Here is a 21190-nt window from a genome sequence, read left to right as displayed (position 1 = left end):
CCCTGCCAAGCCCGTTCCTGTCTTCCCTATCGGAGTCCACACTTGTCTCCATCCTCCTAGTGTCAAAACACAAGGCGCATCTTTGGCTCCTTCCGCTCAGTCCTGTCCCGTTCATGGTCCAACACCAAGCCCTGTTGAGTTTCTCCTGTAGCACATCTTACATTGACTGCTTCCTCTCTTTCTCTCTGCCCTCGCCCTAGGCTGCTGTGTTTCCCTTGCCTGGCTTATTAAAAGTTTCCTAATTGTGATCTAGTCCATCTTCCAATTTGCTGTGTGTGCCTCTGCTGCTCAAAATCTTCACTGTTTCCCACATGCCTGCTAGGGAAAGCCCAAGCCCTGCTGGCATCCTGACACTCTGTCATCTGGCCCTAGCCTAGCTCATTTCCCCACATCTTAATCTTACAATGAACCCTGCACTCTATAGAAGGCCAATCCCAGACTGATTTCCACTTTTTTCCTCTCTTGTGCTGGGGGTTAAACCCAGGACTTCCTGCACGCTAGTTCAGCCCTCCTGCTAAGTTACAGTCCCAGTCCCAGTTTGACTTTTCATGTTTGAGGCATTATCTCAACTAACTTGTTCAGGCTGGCGTTGAACTTGGTGATCTTCCTGTCTCAGCTTCTTGGGTAACTGGGATCACAGGCCTGTGCTGATGCCTAGATGTGTTCTGACGTTTAAGTCTATCTGGCTGCTATCTTGCCAGGAAACCATCCTTCCTCCTCCTCTGCCTCTTGAACCTCTAGCCATCTCTCAAGGCAGACACTAGTGCTGTCTTCCCCAGGAAGCCTGTCTTCCCACATCCTGCCCCATTGTTCCTGTGACACACTGGATAGCATGATAGCTGAGGGCAGGGGCTCTGGAATTCCGTTGTTTGGGTTGGAACTGAGAGCTGTGTGACCCTAGGCAAGGCTCTTAGCATTACTGTACCTTAGTTTCTTCACGTGTAAATAAGGAGGGAGGGGCACAGAGATAGTATCTGGAGAGACCTTAAGTATTTGGTGAATTGCACACCAAAAGTAGCCTGCAGTGAACATGTGACACTAGTGTTACCTCACTGGGTACACATCAGGGATCTCCCCTTGTCCCAAACTACAAGGGCTAAATGTCTGCCCTGATCGACCGACATCTAGGAAACGACTAACTGACCACCACATTTATCTTTCCAAAGCCCAGCTCCCTCTAAATGACAAATTCCTTTCATGTAGAAATGCGCTTAACTTTTTCACATTAAATTGTTTAGTTATAGATAGCAAATCCTGGGTGAAAAGCTTTGAGTGTAATGAAGGTTGTGTTCTTAGGCTATGAAACAGGTTATGAAGAACTTTAAACTCATTCTTTTTTTTTTTTTTTTTTTTTTTAATCTTCCTGCCTCTGCCTCCCAAGTACTGGGATCAAAGGTGTGTGCCATCACTGCCTAGCGAGAATTTAATCTTCCTGCCTCTGCCTCCCAAGTACTGGGATCAAAGGTGTGTGCCATCACTGCCTAGCGAGAATTTAAACTCTTAAAACCAGATCCCAATGACGTACTTCTCCCAACAGGGCTCCGCCTCCTCATAACCTCTCCGAAATAGCACCACCAACTAGGCTTCAAATGCCCGAGCCTGTGGGAAATGAACATTTCTCATTCAAACCATCATACATCTGTAGTCCCAGTGTTAGGGGTTGGTGTGATGGTTTGTATATGCTTGGTCCAGGGAGTGGCAGGATAAAAGGTGTGGCCTGTGGGTGTGGGCTTTAAGACCCTCATTCTAGCTGCCTGGAAGTCATTATTCTGCTAGCATCCTTTGGATGAAGATGCGGAACTCTCAGCAACTCCTGCACCATGCCTGCCTGGATGCTGCCATGTTCCTGCCTTGATGATAATGGACTGAACCTCTGAGCCTGTAAGCCAGCCCCAATTAAATGTTGTCCTTCTAAGAGTTGCCTTGGTCATGGTGTCTCTTCACGGCAGTAAAACCCTAACTAACTAAGACAGTTGGAAACAGGAAATGTAATCACAGATGATCAAGGCCATCTTCAGATGCATAACAATCTCCAGGCCAGGCTAGGCTAGATGAGACATTCTCAGAAAAGTTATTGAGATTTGCAAACATGTGAAATTTGCTTCAAACACATGAAGTGAGAAATTTGGGAAGCAATGCTGGATTCCTGGTTCCTTCCAAGGGCCATGCTCTTGGTCTTTGGGCTCATCAGGTTTCAAGTCTGAGGTGCACATTAAAAGCACCTTTTACCCATCCATTCACCCCACCCCCACCCCACCCCAGCTGTAGTCTCTGCTGTTCCAAAACTTTCAGGGGTTCCTGAAAGCATCCCACATACCACGAGAGTCTGACCCCTTTCTAACCTCTCCTGGCTGTGTCTCTATCTTCTACAAAATACCCCCTTTTGGAATATTGATATTTTTATCTGCTGCATGAGATTCAGCTTTCCGCAGTCTAACTTATGACTTAGACATACATATTGTGATTAAATGATACCATGCTTGCTCATTTATATTCATAAACATGTGAATAGATTTTCCTCTCCGTTCAGTGGGAGGAAGGCAGTAGAGTCTCAGTAGAACTCTGGGAATACATTAATAATTTCACCAAACCACTGTTTTGCAGTTTGCTGGTTGCTGTGTAGTCATAGGCAACGAACAAGACAGACAGGGACCCTGCTTCTGTACTGGAGGTAACACAGAGGTAAACATGGAAACAGGGTGTTCTGAGGTTACGAGAACTGCTGAGAAGGATCTACCCAGGGACAGTGTGAGGATCTAGTGGGTAGCTTGGTGGTAGGGAGGGGTTGCTTGGGGAAATGCTATTTGAGAAAGAACTGGTGGAAAACCACCCGTCTGAGGGAAGCACAGTACCACAGTCCCGAGGCAGAAACAAAGTCCCTCTGACAGAAGCAAATGCCTAGGCAGCCTGTTGGCCTGTGCTTTTTATTCTGACAGAGACATGTCCTGCCGTGGATGTCTTCAGAGCCTGCTGGACAGACTCCAGATGCAGGGTGAGGCTGCTAGAGTGTCCCTGGAGTCAGAACTAGAAGTCGTCTGCCTCAGCCTCACCCCTGTACCTCAACATCCATCTGTGAATCCCAGCTCCTTCTGGGGAACCCTCTCTTCAAGAGTCTGCTCAAGCCATGGCCCCATGGCCAAGAAACTGGAGAAGGGTACTGGGGTTTAAAAGATTTAAGCAAGGTTGGGAGCCGGGATATGGGTAAGAGGAGGGGGAATGGAGAAGTTAACCAAAACTAAGGCTATATGAAGGAGTCGTCTGGCTAACTAAACTATCTACCTTCCTTCTTTCTGTTCAGGGACACTTTGCACATAGTGCCCTCCTGCTGAGGAGCCAGAAAGATATCTTGTTTCCTGCTGTCCTCTTGGCACTGCAGGGCTTAAGAAATATCTGTTGAATATATGTTCTACAATCCAACTTCCTCCATGAAGGGCAGCCTCCTGGATCATCAAGAAACGTGTGCCATTCTGTAGACTCCACACAGGGAAGGCCAGTGTTAGCTTAGTGACTGGCATCACTGAAGAAAAGAGGAAACTCACTTTTTTTTTTTTTTTTTTTTTTTGTCAAAGCCCAGAAATCCCCATGGCAGTCTCAGGAGAATGCCATCTGTGAACTGAAGGGAGGATATGTAAAAGGTCAAAGTAGGCTATGGTAATAAGAAATATAATTGCATGCCAGTGTTCCTTTAATTTGAGGACCGAATGCAAATGAAGCAGGCATGCCCTTTCTTCCAGCCTTATTTTAATCAGTTCTGTTGCTCTTGTGGGAAGAGTTGATGTTTAAAAGAAAATGATAATAGCATTCCTTTCTCTCACCATCCGGAATGGGGGCATTATAGGATATGACAGCTTGATTTAAAGACATTGTTTATCCAGTCGTCTGTTGGATGTGCAGCTTATGTTACTGTGGTGGCGTCCAAGGATCTGAGGTCCCAGGTGTGAACTCAAGTAGAAGAACTCACAGGAAAATTCTTCAGTGTCTGAGCTACTATATCAGAGTAACAGGCAAGGGGGCAAAGAGGATGCTCAGGCAGGGGAATTTTGCCCACTCCGTCTCTAATTCTGAACATGGTCCTAATAAGCTACTTTTCTGACTGAGTCTGCTCCGTTGCCTATAGAAGGAAGGATTGGTGGAAGGGAACATCTGGGCTCTTCTTCCACACCAAGAGTTACATGTCACAAGTGGTTCAAAACTGGAGAAGGGTACTGGGGTTTAAAAGGATTAAACAAGGTTGGGAGCCAGGGTATGGGTAAGAGGAGGGGAAAGGAGAAGTTAACCAAAACTAAGGATATATGAAGAAGTCGTACGGCTAATTAAAATATCTACCTTTTTAACAAATGAAGTCTGGGCAGAAGTGCTCACCATGGATACACAGTGCTTCCTCCAGAAGACATGGGTTATCAAATGAAAATCTCAGTGCCAAATGTAGGATTCCCCGTAAAAGTATTGGTTAGGAAGGACCCATCCCCCATATACGTCATCATCATCATCTTGATTGCCCACAAGAACTAGATGGTAATTAGACTGTTGAAGACACAACACACTCTGGTTGCAGCATGTTGAGAAATCAAGGAATTGACCTAGAAAGTGTCTTTCTGATGGTTAACTTTCATAATGCCAAAAGGTATGTTATGCAGGCTGCTGGTGGCAAAAAGTTGACTTACACAGTGATGGTATGCTTGCTTCCATACCGTCTTAGTTAGGGTTTTACTGCTGTGAACAGATACCATGACTAAGGCAACTCTTATAAACACAACATTTAGTTGGGTCTGGCTTATGGGTTCAGAGGTTCAGTCCATTATCATCAAGGTGGGAGCATGGCAGCGTCTAGGCAGGCATGGAGTTGAGAGTTCTACATCTTCATCTGAAGGCTGTTAGCAGAATACTGGCTTCCAGACAGCTAGGATGAAGGTCTTAAAGCCCATCCCCACAGTGGCACACCTACTCCAACAAGGCCACACCACTAAATAGTGCCACTCCCTGGGCCAAGCATATACAAATCATCGCACATACCAGCCATCCAGGCAAGATGTGCCTATGGGAGCAATAGTGGCACGACTGTTGCAGAGGTAACCAAGTGTTTTCTGCTTGTATTTGAACCGGCTCTACAGGAGAGAATTCAGGTCTCATGCTGTTAGCTTAGTCCAAGGGGGTCATAGGCTCTGGGGAGGGGAACCTATTGTCTTGCTAATCAGGCATGTTTGTCTGACTGACTTATTAGTGATGCTCTCAATCTTGGTTAGATTCTTGGGCCATTTATGCAATCACCGCAGAGATTGCATAAATGGCCCAAGTGCAGAGAATACGTGACCGTTGAGTGCTCGGTCCCACACGAGGTATGCCTTCCAACTTCTACAAGGTTCATGGAATACTGTGGAGAAGGAGGAAAGCCATGTAAGAGCTGCAGCACAGGGAGGGTGCTGTGAAATGCTGTCCTCTAGGCTGGCCACTGTACTCGTGGACCCACAGCAGCTACGGTTTCCTGCACAAGATCAAGACAATGGTTCTGGTTTAGAGGGGCAGGGGCTCCTGAGGATCTGCCCCTAGCTGGGGGAGGGGGTGACAGGGACATGAAGGTAGAAGGTGGAGGAACAGATATGTGTGGAAGTTTGCAGGTGTCCAAGAGGAGGGGAGGACATGGTACCGGTTTGGTTTGGTTTGGTTTTCTTTTTTGAGGTGGGGTTTCCCTGTGTAGCCACAGCTGTCCTGGAACTCACTCTGTAGACTAGACTGGCCTCGAACTCAGAAATTCACCTGCCTCTGCTTCCCAAGTGCTGGGATTAAAGGCATGCACCACCACCACCACCAGACTGGTGCCATTTTTAATTTGTTCAGCAAAAGCGTAAAGAACCTGATGGTCTTAGTTTGTATTTTATTGCTGCGTAGAGACACCGTGACAATAGAGAACTCTTATAAAGAACACATATAATTGGGGCTGGCTTGCAGTTTTAAAGGTTTAGTCCATTGTCATCATAGCAGGAAGCATGGTGACATATAGGCAGACATGGTACTGGAAAAGGAGCTGAGACTTCTACAGGCAGCAAAGAGACTGTATATCACACTGGGTGTAGCTTGAGCATATATATAAAACCTTAAAGCCCCACTTTATAGGGACACCTTCTTCCAACAAGGCAACACCTACTCCAACAAGGCCACTCCTCCTAACAGTGCCACCCGTTATGGCCAAGCATTCAAATGCATGAGTCTATAAGAGCCATACCTATTCAAACCACCACGCTGATAATATCACATATTGACCCAGATATGACAGTTATAAATAGATAGATTGATGCACGGTGTCCAGAATGTGAATCTATCAAAATAACAAAGCAGGCATATAATTGTGCACCTGTAAAGCGACACTATAGAAATGCTGATTGAGGTGTGTGGAGATGTGCTATAAGGATTGCAGTGAAATGGTGTTTACAGGAAATAGGGAGGGGAAGCAACTGAGGCCCCCCAGTGGCAAAACAACTGCCCTGTGGTGGTTCTGCCCAACGCACGCCTGTGCATCCAGAAAAGCTCTGGAGAGACTCTATTGATTTTGACACGGGAGATGTCTCTGGCATGTAGCTCTTGTCTGCATTAATTACATGGTGACGATCTGGACTGTTTGGCTCCCTGTCTTCGCTTGAGTTTCATCTGTCAGGGGCTGTGTATATTTTATCTCTGACTTCATGGGAGGCGGGGTGGGCAGGGGGCAAACAGAGAGGGATATGACTCACCCAAGGCCGTGCGACTCTTAAGTCTATTTAAAAAACACTGTCCAAATGGCAGTTCTTCTGGTGACTAATGAGATGGTTTTGTGTCTGCTGTGAGCCTTGAGGAAGATTTTTCGGAGGTTTTGCTGCCTCCTCTGCAGAACGGCATGACAATGGCGCTTTCCTTCTGGGTGGTTCTGTAAATTCAATACCATGAACATGGAACACCACCCGGTATCAAGCACACGTGTAACAAAAAATGCACCCTCGAGGAGGTGACAGGTGCACTCCACGACAGGGTGAAGAAACCACCTAGAAGAGCAGCAGAGGGGAGACTCTCCAGGGTACAAGACACAGGGCTCACAGAACACAGTGCTGCAGCCACAGGCTGCCTGAACCACGGGCCCCAGTGTTGTGCTCCCTGTGAGTCAGTGCTGGGCTAATTGGCGGACAATGGCCTTAATGAAAAGGCCATGTTTCTTGACAAAAGCACCCACCCAGCTCCCAAGCCTGGAGACAGCTTGAACCACTTGTGTAGCTCCCCTTCTTCTGGGGAGGATTCCAATCTGTTGTGGAACTGGGGGTGCAGACGCTGTCAAATGCTGGGTGTAGGCTCTGACTGCCTGGCAAGCTCCACATCAGGAGGCCTGGACTGGCCCTTGAGCAGCAGCGAGGGCCCAGAGAGGCCAATAGATTCCCATTGTTTAACAGGCAGGGTGACAGACAGGGACGACTTGGAGAGGGGGATTGTGGAGGTACTGTGGAAAACATAACAACAATGTTTTGGTGATGACTGTGATCGCTGCTATTTGCTGGGTATCTACCTTTTGGCCAGGCACTGAGCTGTGTGGTTTACACACATCGAGCCATGAGACTTACATGCATTGAGTCGTGTGGCTTACACACACCGAGCCCTGTCGCTTACCCACATTGTCTATTTATTTCTCTCAGGGACACCTACCATAGTGTTATTGCTACCGCCGTACTACCTGTATTTTATAGGTAGAAAAACTGAAGCTCAAACAAACTGCATCATTGTCCCGGGTTACATGCGATATCCTAAGTGCTGGATCTCACCTGTTCTGTTTTCATCTCTGTTGAGGCAATGGAACCAACACCCTGACAAAAACAATTTGGGGGAGAAAGGATCTATTTCAGCTTACGATTCCACACTACAGTGTAGCATTGCTGGGGTGGCATGGTGGCAGGGGCTTGCATGCCACCCACAGTCAAGGGCAGAGAGAAATGTACGCATGCGTGCTTGATCACTGTTCTCATCTCAGTTTCTCCACTCTCACATGGTTTAGGGGATGACACCATCCACAGTAGCCCACGTTGCCCATAGGCTAACCCAGTGTAGACAATCCTTATTAAGACTTTTCCCCCCAGGAGATTCTGGGTTGCTAACCATGAATTTTGTTTGGTCCTTACGCTACAAGTCTGATTCACTCTTAAAATACAGCACACATGGGTGAGCACATAGACATGATCAGCAGCCTTGGACAATGAGTTGACAATCTTATTATTTAGCGCTAACTGGAATTTTCTGGATGACTACACAAAGACAAACTTCCAGAACATCTGTTACCTGTGTCTAGGATGTGAGCTGCTCTTGCTATTCCTGTGTCTGTTCTCTGAAGGCCACACTAGTTCTGCTGGCTGAGAATGTGTCCCCTGATCTTCAGAGGGGAAGAAGAGGCCCAGAGCAGTAAGGCACCCCATTCACAGGAATGCAGCCTGGCCGGTGGCAGAGTGGGACATCAGACTGGGAGAGATAAGCGCAAAGGATGGCCCGGCCGGGTCTCAGGAGGTGGGGAGGGGTGGGGCAGAACCCAGGGCAGAGCTGCAGCCCCTTCCTGGCTTCCTGACAGCACTATTGTTTGAAGCCGGGTTCTTGGACATCCAGGAAATGGGCGACATCACTCCCAACAAAGGAAAGGAAACTGCCTGAATGTTTCAGCTCCACCTCACAAGCTGGCCCCGAGGCTGGAGATGGGACCCGGGCCAAGGCAGCTTGACCCTCCACTTGGCCAGGTCGTGCAGCCCCCACCCTGTGTCTGCACTGCACTCGAGTCTCCCTGCCAGCCAGTTCCAAACTCTTCCAGTCTTGACAACCAGACCTTCCTGCCCTAGAAGCATCCACAGAGCCCCATCATCTCCTTTTCCCTGAGAGCCGTGGCCCGGGGGGGTTCAAATCCAGCCTCTGTCTCTTACTAGCTATGTGACCTTGAGTAAAATCACTTTACCCCTTTGAATTTTTGTTTCCTTTCCCATGAAATACAGGCTGTAAAAGCTACTTGGCAGAGTTGTGGGGATTCAATGAGGCACGAGGAGCACAACAGCATGTCGTTTCTTTTTCCAGACCCGGGCAAGAACTGGCAGGAAAGTGGAGAACCAGATACCGAGGGGTCCTGATTCAGAAACCCAAGGGTCTGGGTGGAGAATGAAGATAGTGTTGTGTATAGAACAGATGTGAGGCAGGATTCATCACACCTTTGCAGAGGTCTGGGCCTGGCACTCGTCACACTTGCAGGTCCCCATTGCCCAGATCTACAGTCACTGAGGGCTTGGCTGGGCCAGGCTCCTCTAGACTAGAGCACCAGATATGGCCCAGTGATGGCGGGTGACGTCTTCCCTCAGGACAAGGCAGGCTTGGAGGTCTTCCCACTGACAGTTCTGGGATACAAGAGGGTCCCCCTCTCCACTCCCTTGATCTAACCTAAGACCAGAGATCCAGGAAATAGAAGGGAGGCTGGATCACTTGCTGGCTGGCAACACTTGTCTCTCATAGGCATGTTTTCATGATGGTAGCCGTGGTTTTTTCCTCTACCTCTCTGACTCTAAATTCTTATTCTAACAGTCCAATACTATAAACAAGGCAGGAAAACCGTGAAGCCCTATGAAGGCAAGAGTTTGTCCTATGTACCTTTCTTTCATTCCACAGAATATTAACTGAGAATGTGACACACAGAATGTCATTGTCTGAGACTCTACAAAGAACCAGTAAAGAAGCATCTCAGGGGTGAGAAGATGGCGGTGCAGAGAGAGGAAGGGATCATCTCTATGCAAGACCTCACAAGATGTGGGTGACTTATAGGGAACTAGAACTTCTGTCGCTACTTAAAAGTCCAGAGCAGTTCTCTCTCAAGTCCCAGCCCTGCCATGAGAAGTGAGGGAGGGGGGTTGTCAGGCAGGGAGGGAGGGGGAGAGCTAAGAGGCTTCCCATATCCCCGCACCCCACCCCCCAGCCTCCCCACCGTGGGGAATGAAATCTCCAGGAAGCCCAGCGGGTGTCCGGGTCCCAGCGCTGATTGCAGGAGATGGCACGAGGGCCCGACGGTTGCCATGGCGACTTCCTGAATCACAGAGCGGGTTCCCGCTGAGGCGCTCTGGAAAGTCAAACATACCTGGACAGCCCCTGAGGCCCACTAGGACTCTCCAAACGGGAAAGACTCGTGGAAACGTGGCTTGCCTGCTCGCAGAGTAGGCCCACGGGTTTATGAGCCACCGTGGCTGCAGCTGTACAGCTGGGGCGCAGTTTGGGGGACACACGAATCTGGGGGCAAAGCTCCCAGAACCACACAAGGAAGCCTTTAGGATGAGAACAGGCGAACGCAGGGGGGCGCTAGAGAACGGGCCAGGGACGTGACGAAGGGAGGGGTGCAAGCTGGGCAGAGCCTGGTTTTGCACGCTCTGCTAAAGAACTTGGCCCTGAACCGAGAGGTACTGGGGATCCAAGGAGGGCTTTGAACCAGGGAGGTAGCCTGGCTATACATGAGATCCCACCATCTGCCCACAAAGGATGAGTCAAAGGGAGGAGCCTGAGGCAGAGGGCCCAGTGTAAATGGCGTCTTCCAGCCTGGTTCAGCCTTGCTCCTTTCGTGTTTTCCCGTCTAACACAGGTCATTTGTTGCAGCGATTGTTCATGTCTGGCTATCTTCCCTTTTAGGATGTGAGCTCAAGAGATCAGAGTTGATGTCTTCTTTCACTGAGATACTTACTAAGCTCCGAGAAGACACCTGCTAGACGTTTCCTGGGGGAAGGAAGGGAATAGTAGAGGGAAGAGAAGAGATGCAGCGAAGTGTAACGCACAGAAAATGACTGGCTGGACTAAGGCGGAGGCCTCAGTCAGATGGGAGATGGGTTCCCGTGGCCTCCAAGGATTACTGAGCTGATGGTCTTGGACCCACTCAGAGGAGAGGTCAAGCATCCCCTGCAAGACAGAAGTAAAGGGCTGGAGAGAGCAACTGAGGCAGAGACCATGGTTATTTTATTCCTGGACCTGAGTGCACTGGGAGGGCCACAGACGATGACTTTCTGTGACCGTCTGGGAGCTTCCTTCTGCAGCAGAGATCTGTAGCATCTTCCAACCGAATACAGAACAGGCCTCCAGGGCAAGCGGTGTGTTCTAGGAAGAAATAGGAAGGGCTAAGGAAATAGTTTGTTGGTGGGGCATTAACGTGGTTTTCCCTGTAACCAGCCCTATTAAAAAAAGGAAGAGAATAAGGAATCAGATAATGCAAGGTTAGTAACATATTTCACATCATCCCACATGGCCACATGATCACAGGATCAGCAGGCTATCAGTGGAATCATCCTAGAGGTATTTCACCTCCCTCCTTTGTGGGCGGCACAAAATCGTATGTGTGCTGTGAAGCACATCTTAGTTTACCACTAGTCACAGGCCGGGCGCTGGTAGCCACATGATCAGCAGCTCTGAATCAGACAGTGCAGGCTAGACTCTGGAGCCCACCCACCAGCGATGAGGCTCTGGGTCAGGATGAGCCTTCTGAGGGGCCCTGGGAACACCAGCCTGTCTGGGGATAGGGAGATGGAGAGGACACAGGTCCTAGGCTCTCAGCTGTGCTCTGTGCCTTTTTTTGGTTCAGTCCTCATCTGTCTGCTTGTGTGATAGATTTCTATCGAACCTTGCTATCTATGTATGAGGTGCTGAGCTAGCTTCTACAGCTCTAATAATGAACACTGGGTTTGTTTGTTATGTGTGCATGTGTGTGTGTATGTGTGTGTGTGTGTAGTGTTGTACACAGGTCTGCATATGTGGGTGCTATCAGATTCTCTGCTGCTCTCTGCCTCATTATTGTCTCTATTAATTTAGTTTTGACAGCTTCATACATGTGCACGATTGCATTCTGGTTACTCTCTCCCACTCGCTCTCCTGTATCTCTGCTCCTCCACCCCACCTTCCTCCTGTCTGTTTCTAAGGTTCATAACTTTTGGCTTTGATTTGTGACTCGTTTAGATTAAGCAGGGCCACCTGTGTGGCCCTGGGATTGAGACCCTCTACTGGTGGGATCACTAGTGGGCACATGGCTGAAAGCAGTGGCTGCCTCACCCCCTGAATCCACCAGTAGGGAACAGTTTAGCAGCGAGGGTGCTAAACTCCTCCCCCATCCTTGCCTGACTATTGATGGACCCAGTGCAGTCCAAGGTTGAAATGTTATGACTACAATGGCTGTGCGTGGCTCTGGAGATGGCCGCTTGTGCCCTTTCTCCCTATCTGCCGGCTCCTGGCTTCTGCCCCCTCTTCTGCAAAGTTCCCAGCGCCCTGGAAGGGGTGGTGTGAAAGTCTTCTTCAGAGCTGAGCACTCGGCTACCTCATTTTATGAAACTGGGCCTCTTCCTGAATCTAGAGCTAGACTTAACTGTGGAGCAAGCCCCAAGGAATCCTCCTGTCTCCACACACCACGAGGCTGGGTTACAGTTGGGTACTGGAGTCAGAACTCAGTCTTAAGAGTGGTGCAGAGGCAGATGCCCAGAGGGTGAATGGCTTTTGGAGCCGAGGCGGTCACACAGCTTTGTATTGACCCACGTTACACGAGTGACCAAAGAGTAAGTAAAGCTTTCAACAGGGAGAAGGCTGGACCCTGACGGGACTTCCAGACGGATGTCTCCAAGCACCTGTGTGCTCTCATAGCTCTGAAGTCTGGACTAGGGACTAGGGTCTCTCCAGCCTGAAAACCTATCCCTCAACGAGGTAGCAGTGGGCAGAGAGCCAGGCCAGGGGAATCACTGCTCTCCGTATGAAGCCACGTGTTCAAGTCCTGATTCCTTTTCTTCCTAACCTTGGGAAAGATGGCTTGATATTCTAGGCTTCAAACTTAGTAGGCTTCAAGCTAGCCTGCTAACCAGATGGGGGCACAAGATGGCCACAAAAGCACGTGGTGCATTAGGAAGGGTGGGTGGAAGAAGGCTTTGGGAAAAGAGCCATCTTCTAGGAAGTACAAACAATAAGTTTTACCCAGAGACCTTGACTCCTGGCTTGGTTGCCTCCGGCAGGTGGGTGGGATGGGGGAGGGGCTGGCATGGCTACCTCAGGAGTGCAACACAGGACACGCGCGTGGGGTCTCTGGTTCAGGGGTGTCTTTCTTTCGATTTCCTTTCGTCTTATCGTGCCAAGTGGATTAAATAGCTTTCTTCACGCACGGAGAGACTTGACACACTCCAACAGGAAAGGAGCCTTGTAGCTTTTAACCTCGGGCTTCCCGTCCAGGACCCTCAGTTCCGATTCTACCCAGCACGTGAAGGTGACAATCTGTCCCAGAAGTCTCGGGTTGGGGTCAGTGTGCATCAGTGCATCCGGGGACACTGGCCGGGGCACAGAGGCTGCGGGCCAGGCACGGCCAGATTCACAGGTTGAAGACTGTTCCTCTGGCCTTCCGGACTCCGCACCTCCTACTGCAGCTCCTTCCCTGGGACACCTCCCTTCCTGGCCCGGTGCTGGGGGTGACCATCGGGTGGAGTGGCATCCGGGCTAGAACTGTGAAGAGAGTGTCTGGGCAGAGACTGATGGCCTGTCATTTGGCTGCCAGCACATCCTCAAATTCTTTGTCTCTTCAAGTGGAGACTGTTGGGGGTGGGGACTGAGACAAAGCAGGAGAAATAGGAGGTAGAGGAGGCAGTATATGGGGTACTCACCCCCATAGTCGTCTGCCCTATATGTACGTGTAGGTAGGTGCGTATGCGTGTGTGTGTGTGTGTGTGTGTGTGTGTGCGCGCGCGTGTGTGTGCATGTGTGTGTGCATGTGTGTGTGCCTGTGCGCGCGCGGCGCGTGCGTGCATGGGAGAGTCAAGCCCTGTAGCCCCCAGCTTTGAGGACAGACAGAAAGACTTATATGACTTCAAACCCTGCCTGTGTGTCTCACTAGCAGGAGCACCTCCAAACAGCACCTCTTCCTGGTTTCCTGTCCCAGGCCTCTGTGTCTGCATCCAGGCAATGGGCCTGCAGCTCTGACACATGATCCATGTAAAACCGCTGACAGGACCATTTGTCCCTGGCATTCCAGAGAGACCTGGGCCTCTCTCAATAGAAGGAGCAGAATGGGCTAAATCACCCTCTGAGGGAAGAAGTAAAAGGCTGGGAAAAGGAGCGAGCGCTCCAACGAACCTGCCAAGGGGACAAAGCCAGGCTGACAGCTCTGAGAAGGGGAGACAAGGAACTAAGGACAACGGAGCGATAGTGTGTCTGGAGAGCGACAGCCTGCCTCCACACACGGTTCCCGTTGGACCTCGGGGACTTCAAAGGTTTCCCTCTCTCTGGCGCTCCCACAGCCTGGGTTCCCATCACAGCCACAGCTCAGCAGCTACAGCCACTACCACAGCCTTTCCACAAGCGTGTCTGCACCTGGGCTTATGTGGACAGACCTAGTCCCGTGCACACGAACACAGCCACTCACGGGCACAGAGCCCCACGCCAACTTGTAGAATTAACGGGTGCGTTAGGGCAGACCGAACTGCCAGCGAGCACAGGGCCCCCAGAAGCAAGCATGCCCCTTTGTGGGGGAGTCCAGGTCCCGGGTCAGCTCTGGCAGAATCCCTGGGGTTGTCGGAGTCATACAGTATCCCAGAAGGCTGCCTTGAGTGGTGTGAAGGGCCCTCTGCAGGTCTCTGGCGCCCTTTTTAATAACAAACAAACAAACAAACAACCGGCAGCATTCCCTAACTCCCAGAGCTTCAGCGACAAATGCTGTAGCCATTTTTATTCTCTCCGAAGCTGCTCACTAGTCCAGCGGGCTAATAAGGGTAAACTGAGGCTTGGAAGAAGGAGCACGGATGCCCTTCGGACGAGGCTGGGAGTCAGAGGCAGATTCAAAGGAGTATTTATGGGTTTGCCAAATGCGTGCTGTCAGGGGACCTCGCAGCGAGACCCCTTCCCCCTCCATCCCAGCACCCAAGGGCTCCCGGGCACAAAGCCACTTGGCGGCGCTCGAGGGGGCGCGCGTAGGAGCGCGCGCGACGGCCCGCGCCTTCGGCCAAGATGTTCCCTCTCGGCATGATTGACAGGCTCGAGTGCCGAGAAACAAAATTGTTTATGCGCTAATGAATAAGGCCCTGATTGCAAGATCCTGTTTGGAAAATTATAGTGCGGCGGCGGCGGCGGCGGCCGCGGCGGCCCAATTACAGCCCGCGCTGCATATTCATTTCGTCTCTCCTTTGCATGGAGATGAACGGGCGGCCCCGAGCCCTGCAAAGGCAACGCCAAATTTAGTCCCAGGTTCCGCACTCCTCCGCGCCATTGTCTCCCCGGACCACCTGCCTCCTGCCGGCCTGATTGCCCGCGAGGGCGCGGAGAGGGAGGCCAAGAAAGTTCTCCCTGCCCCCTCCTCGGGCCACCACCCACCTCCTGTCCTGCTCCCTGCCCTTTCCCTGTCCCCACTCTCCCGGGGTCTCTCCATCGTCCTTTCCTCTTTCCTTTCTGTGTGGACCACAGGCTTCTGACTCTTTCCAGCACTCCATGTGTGTCTCCCCAGGTATAGAACGTGAACCCGGGCTGGGACATAGCCCAGAGGTAGAGCACACTCTTCGCATGCACTAGACCCCGGGGGCTGCCTCTAGCACCAAAAGAATGAATCAATAGAATGTGTGGCACACGCGAAGGAATGCCAGTCATGTGTCCTCCCTGTTCCAGCTGCAGACATTCCCTGGGTTCATGGATTTCTGGGCCTTAGGAGAGAGCGGGAGAAGGGGGCAGGAAGGGGGATGGCTGTTTCACTACCCTCCCCCACGAGGCACATCCCAAGACTTCGAAGGTCCCTCTCTGCCTGGCGCCTCCCGGTACTTCGCAGCGCAGCTAACCCACCCTTCTCTTCCCCAGGCAGGAGACAGTTCCCTCCCAGGAGCTCTCTGTTTCCAAGCATATCCCGATATAGCTACTAGCATCGTACACTCATGTCTTTTCTTTAGCTCTGACCTGAGAGGCTCCCAGCGCTGGCTGAGTCACCCACCAGGAGACCTGGTGTAGGGCTCAGGACAGGGAAAACCAACAAATCCTCTGCCGTGTGGTCGGTCACACGCTCAGCCATCAGCTGCATGCTTGGGGCTTGGTGGGCTGGAACGAGTGTGAGACCGGAAGAAAATGCCTCGACCCCCGAGCCTATAAGGGTCTCATCAACCAGGTCAACCTGGCCTCTAGGCAGTAACAAGAATGGCCTTCTTAAGGCCATTGCTCTGATTGACAGGTGCCTGAGGCCTAGTGAGACCCGGTCAGCTGTGTCCAACTTTTCTTTTGAAGATAGTCTTTTGTCCAGGCTGGCACAAACTCTTTATGTAGCTGAGGATGGCCTTAAACTTTAGATCCTCCTATCAAGAGCTGGAGTTAGAGACAGGTCCCATCATAGCGGGTGAGCACTCTATCAACTACAATCTTGGGCTCTGGCCCCTTAATATCATTTTTGTTTATTCGTGAGTTTATGCTCAGCACGTGCGTGCAGCTGCTCTGGGAGGCCAGTGGACACCCGCTCCCTTGGAACTGGAGTCACCGGCAGCCTTTGAGCCATCTGGTGGGTGTCTCAAAGGACCCGGGTCCTTCGAGAAAGCAAGGACCATTTCTAACTGCTAAGCCATCTCTCCAGCTGTCTTATTGACGTTGCCATATAACACTGCCATCAACAAAGTTCATGCACAAAAATCATAGAACTGAGTCACAGAATAAAATAACCATAGCAACTACCTCTCCCAAAAACCCTTCACACTGTTTTAAAGAGTTTATAATTTTGTGTTGAACTTCATAGCTCTCTTGGCCACAGACAGCCTATGGACCAGAGTTGGAAAACACTTGAAAATGATGGTGTTACAAGTTCTGAGCTCCATTCCGCCATCCTGCTTAGAAGTCCACGAAATGATCAGCATTCCCAGCATTCCCAGCATTTCCTGTCCTGGTGATGGGATTTGGAGACACTGATATGAGCAATGGATACCACAAACACCCCAACCCACCAGGACACACGCACGCACACGTGTACACACACACACACACACACACACACACACACACACACTGATTCTCCTCGAAAGACCTCAACACTGAGACACAAAGACAGACCTTCCCAAGGGTCGTGAGTGGGGCAGCACTGCCCTCTGGTGGTTTCTCTGGAGTTCTGCTATATTCAGATTGACTGGCTTCCTAGAACTACAAAGGAGCCTGCCGGTACCCAGATCCAGAGAACTAGATAGGGTTTAGACAGGATCAGGTATTTATGTGTCCTGAAAGGCAACATCTATTCCTTTCATTCCAATTCTCTGGTGCCATCCTCCCCCAGGACTAGAACTTGTTTTTCATGGACAACGGCTCCCATCCTGGATTAGCTCTGTGGGTTCAAGACCTGGCCCCAGCTTTATCCAGAGGCAATTGGATCACAAGAGTACTAACTGCATCAGTGAATTAGTGTGAATGTAACTTTGTAGTTAACTGGTCTGTTATAAGCAAGGGCACAGTTGGAAGAGTGGGTCACTGGGGCTGCGCGTTTGAAAGGTACATCTTGTCCCTGACCCATTCTGTCTGTCTGCTTTTTGGTCTCCATGACGTGAGCAATCTTCTTCCTCTATACTCTTCCACCATGACGCTTCAGTTCTGCCTCAGGCCTATGGCGGCGGAGGCAGCTGGCCACAGACTGAAGCTGTGCCAAAACAAATCCTTCGTCCACTGAGTTTGTAGTTTTCAGATACTTTGTCACACTGATATAGGTCTGGAAGGCAAGTGACATCAGGCCTAGAATAGTCTGACTGGTGGCTGGAGACTGTGAGAAGTCCCTCAGGTACTGGGGGACCCTGAGCACTGAAGACGGTAGCATTCATTCCATACTGTGCATCAGAGAGGAGGCTTCACTGTAAAACGGAGCGCACGTGCTATAAAAATCCGCCAACTCATAGACGCTGACATCTTCGGTGCTCCCTGGTTGGGAAGTTTGCTGTGACACCCGGCTGCTTGGTGACCCAGCTTCCACGGTAAGCCCGAACAGTAGGCCGTCGGCTAAGGAAACACCTGCAGGCTGGGACAGAGAGGCCTGGAAGACCACAGACAGCTGAGAGGGACCAACCAGGGAGGTAGGGGACAATCTAGGAGGCCAAGGACAGAGAGGGTGTCCAGAGAGCCGTGTCAAGAATAAGAGGACGAGAGAAAGTGACCAGCGGTGGCTGTAGTGTGACTGAGCCCTGAGACTGATACTTACTCAGCGAGTCTAAGTTGGTCCGTTTTCCCAGTATTTCCTGTGTATTCTCTGGTGCCTGTTGGGACAGACTCGGTGAGGACATTTGGGTGACCTTTGTCTTTCAGGACATTTCAGAGTAGGAAAAGGGGAGGGCATTGGAGCCTAGGGCAGAAGTGAGGAGAGTTTTCCACGGAAGAGATAAAGGTTAGCATGCCTGGGGCACTGCTCAGACAGACTGCAGGTTACCCTAACACCACTAGAGGGCAGCAAAAGCAGGTTCTGCCTTGGCCCCAGGCTGCTTCATCTAAGGACTGCGTGGGTATCCAGATCTTGCCTTCAACTGTGGCATGTCCTTGGGCTGCCTGGGCCTGTTTCTTTTCTGAAAGATGAAGCAGCTGGGTAGCAGGATATTTTGAACCGTTTACTCTGCAGCCCTAATTCCCACTCAGCCCAGTGGGAGGGGCAGCCCCACAGTCCAAGGCACAGACAGCGTGGACAAGAACAGAACATGTTAGCCTATGGGCATGTGCAAGCTGAGTGAGGGACAGCCAGGCAGTCCCACAACATCTGGTTAAACCTGTGGGTGATCATCGCCTCTAAAGGTGACTCTGGCTTCCTTACTGAGTGCCGGGAAGCACCCTCCACTCCTAGCATTCCCTGTGATGAGTCCGTGCCCTGCTCTCTGGGCCCCAAGACCAATCCGAACAACCAGGAGTTTACATCCTCAGCATCCCCAAGTGTCTGAGGTAGTATGCCCTACCCTTGGGTGCCTCCCAGAACTTCCTGTGTATTCTCTGGTGCCTGTTGAGGACAGGGGTAATACCAAGGGTCAGGATGGGTGGTCCTGCCCATGGCCATGCGATCAGACCTTCAAAGAAGCTGTTGTCTGGGGGCCTCAGTAGAGATGAAGAAAAGGATGGTCTCTCCTTCCTGTGTCTGCTAAAACAAGCCTTAGTTGATCAGAAATGGCAGGGTTGTCTAGAGCCAGAGTGTCTGCATAGAGAGCTAATTCCTGCCCAGAGGACAGGGTTTTCCCCACAGAGGCAAAGCTAGCGCGGGGCAGCCTGGGTAGAAGGTCAGGACAGCTGGTTAGAACCAGCTTTTCTGTGGTGCTACCCTGAACCAGTGGATAACTCTGTCCAGCCTTTGCAGGGGAACACATTCAGGATTCTGGACAGCATCTCACAGACTCTGGAGAGCCTTAGGATCGGTATGCACAAGGACAACCTTGGGCCACCCAAGTGGCCACAAGGGACACTCCTTCTCTTACAACACACTATGGTTCCAGATTTGGGAGTGATCTAATGCAGTTGGGGCTTGGTTCCACCATTTTGGCTTGGGAATTAGGAGGACTAATCGTAGGACTTGTAATCACAAGAGTGTAGCCACTCCTTTCCCAGTGGCAGCAGGCAAGTATGCTCCTGTCCCGGAGCAGACATTTCCACTCATGGCCAGGCCTTCAGAGTTACCCAGCAGCCCCACTGTCTTCTGGGATCCAGGCTGAGTTGGACCTCATACACTGTCTCCCTGACAGCTGCTCTAAGCTGCTGGCTGCGTGAGCTCCTGCGAGTCCCTGACTCAGCACTCAGCCAAGCTTTGTGAAGCACTCAGAAGGCTTAGCCCCTGAGGTGTGATGGGCGCTCTTCCCTCATCCAGCAGCTCGCTGGCCTACTCCTGTTCTCACAGGAGCCCCAGCCTCCTGATCTGCTGCTCTGGTGTCTGAGCCTAAGACTCTACAGCCCAATCGAGCCGTTTCACTGATAGGGAGGCTGAGCAGTCTTGGGCCATGGCTGAGGAGTCGGAGATTCGTCAGACTGGAAGCTCCTCTTCCTGTCTGTGTTCGTCCACCCTGCACCCCACATTCTTACACCTGGGCCTGTGCGCCTGTGGAGTAGCCTTCCCCACCTGAGGCTCTGCCCTCCAGGAGTCCTAGGAGAAGGACATTACAGGCCTAGGATGGGAGTGACGGAGTGGAGCGTCTCCATTCTGCACCTGTTCACCAGGTCAGCTTTAAGCAGCCCCGCCCCCCATGTTCTTCAGGCCCTGCAGTTTCCAAAGCCTGCGGGCAGCAATCTTGCTTTCTCTGGGACCTGTGTTTCTATGTTACTTGCTAGTGCCACCTGCTGCACACAGTGGGCACTGAATTTGTGCCCAGACACGTCTCCAAGGCCTGGGCTACAGCACAACCATTGTGTACTCGGGCTCTGCGCCACAGAAAAGACACGTGACTGACTTGGGTGCAGGAGAGTCCTGCGGGTACACACACACACATACAAACACACACACACACACACACACACATGCACCACACATGCACACGCACACACCACACACACAGAGGAGAGAGAGAGAGAGGGAGGGAGAGAGAGAGGGACAGAGAGAGAGAGGGGAGCACCAGTAGACTGCACACCTGGGGTACAGTCTGTGTAGACAGACATGCTTGTATGTCGTCTATAAAGGGAGCACCATGCAGTCAGGAGCACCGTCACTGACAGGAAAGCATTCCCTATGGCTGCACAGATCCCAGTGCTGCATGTGCATTGTCCATGCTTATCCACGAGTGGAGGTGCCCCGAAACCCGGATGCTGAGGTGTGCCGACAGGAATATCCAGGAACCAGGAAAACATAACTTATTTCCTCTGGGCTTGCAATCCTTCCTCAGGCCACTCCTGCAGACCTCCCTGGTACAGAGTAGATGGATCCCCTAGCAGGCCTGGAGCAGAGAACTTTACCTTTCTCCATCCATAACAACAGAAAGTGTCTTGGCCACCAGCGTCAGTGAGGGATGTGTCTTCAGGGCCTGGGAGTTGTGTCATACAGAAGATCCTAGAAAAGGCAGAAGGGTGAAGGGCTGGCTCTTCCTCTTAGCAGCCAGTGTGAGCAAGCGGATGCTGCCCTAGTTGTGGTTTCATTGCCCTGAAGAGATATCATGACCGTGGTAGCTTTTATAACCCCCCCCCTTTTTTGGTGTTTTCGAGACAGGGTATCTCTGTGTAGCCCTGGCTGTCCTGGAACTCACTCTGTAGACCAGGCTGGCCTCAAAGG

At 51.1% G+C, this 21190-nt stretch overlaps 1 long non-coding RNA gene across 1 annotated transcript; it reads right to left on the bottom strand.

Annotated features, from left to right (window-relative positions):
- Positions 1-16683: 16683 nt before the first annotated feature.
- Positions 16684-20988, bottom strand: LOC127684127 (uncharacterized). The gene is made up of 2 exons (XR_007977735.1): positions 20556-20988; positions 16684-16873 (listed from the first exon to the last, which is right to left on the bottom strand). It is a non-coding gene; the product is annotated as an uncharacterized LOC127684127 (long non-coding RNA).
- Positions 20989-21190: the final 202 nt, after the last annotated feature.

The sequence above is a fragment of the Apodemus sylvaticus genome, chromosome 5, assembly GCF_947179515.1.
Source record: "Apodemus sylvaticus chromosome 5, mApoSyl1.1, whole genome shotgun sequence".
Taxonomy (NCBI): Eukaryota; Metazoa; Chordata; class Mammalia; order Rodentia; family Muridae; genus Apodemus; species Apodemus sylvaticus.
This window is presented reverse-complemented; position numbering and strand designations above follow the sequence as displayed.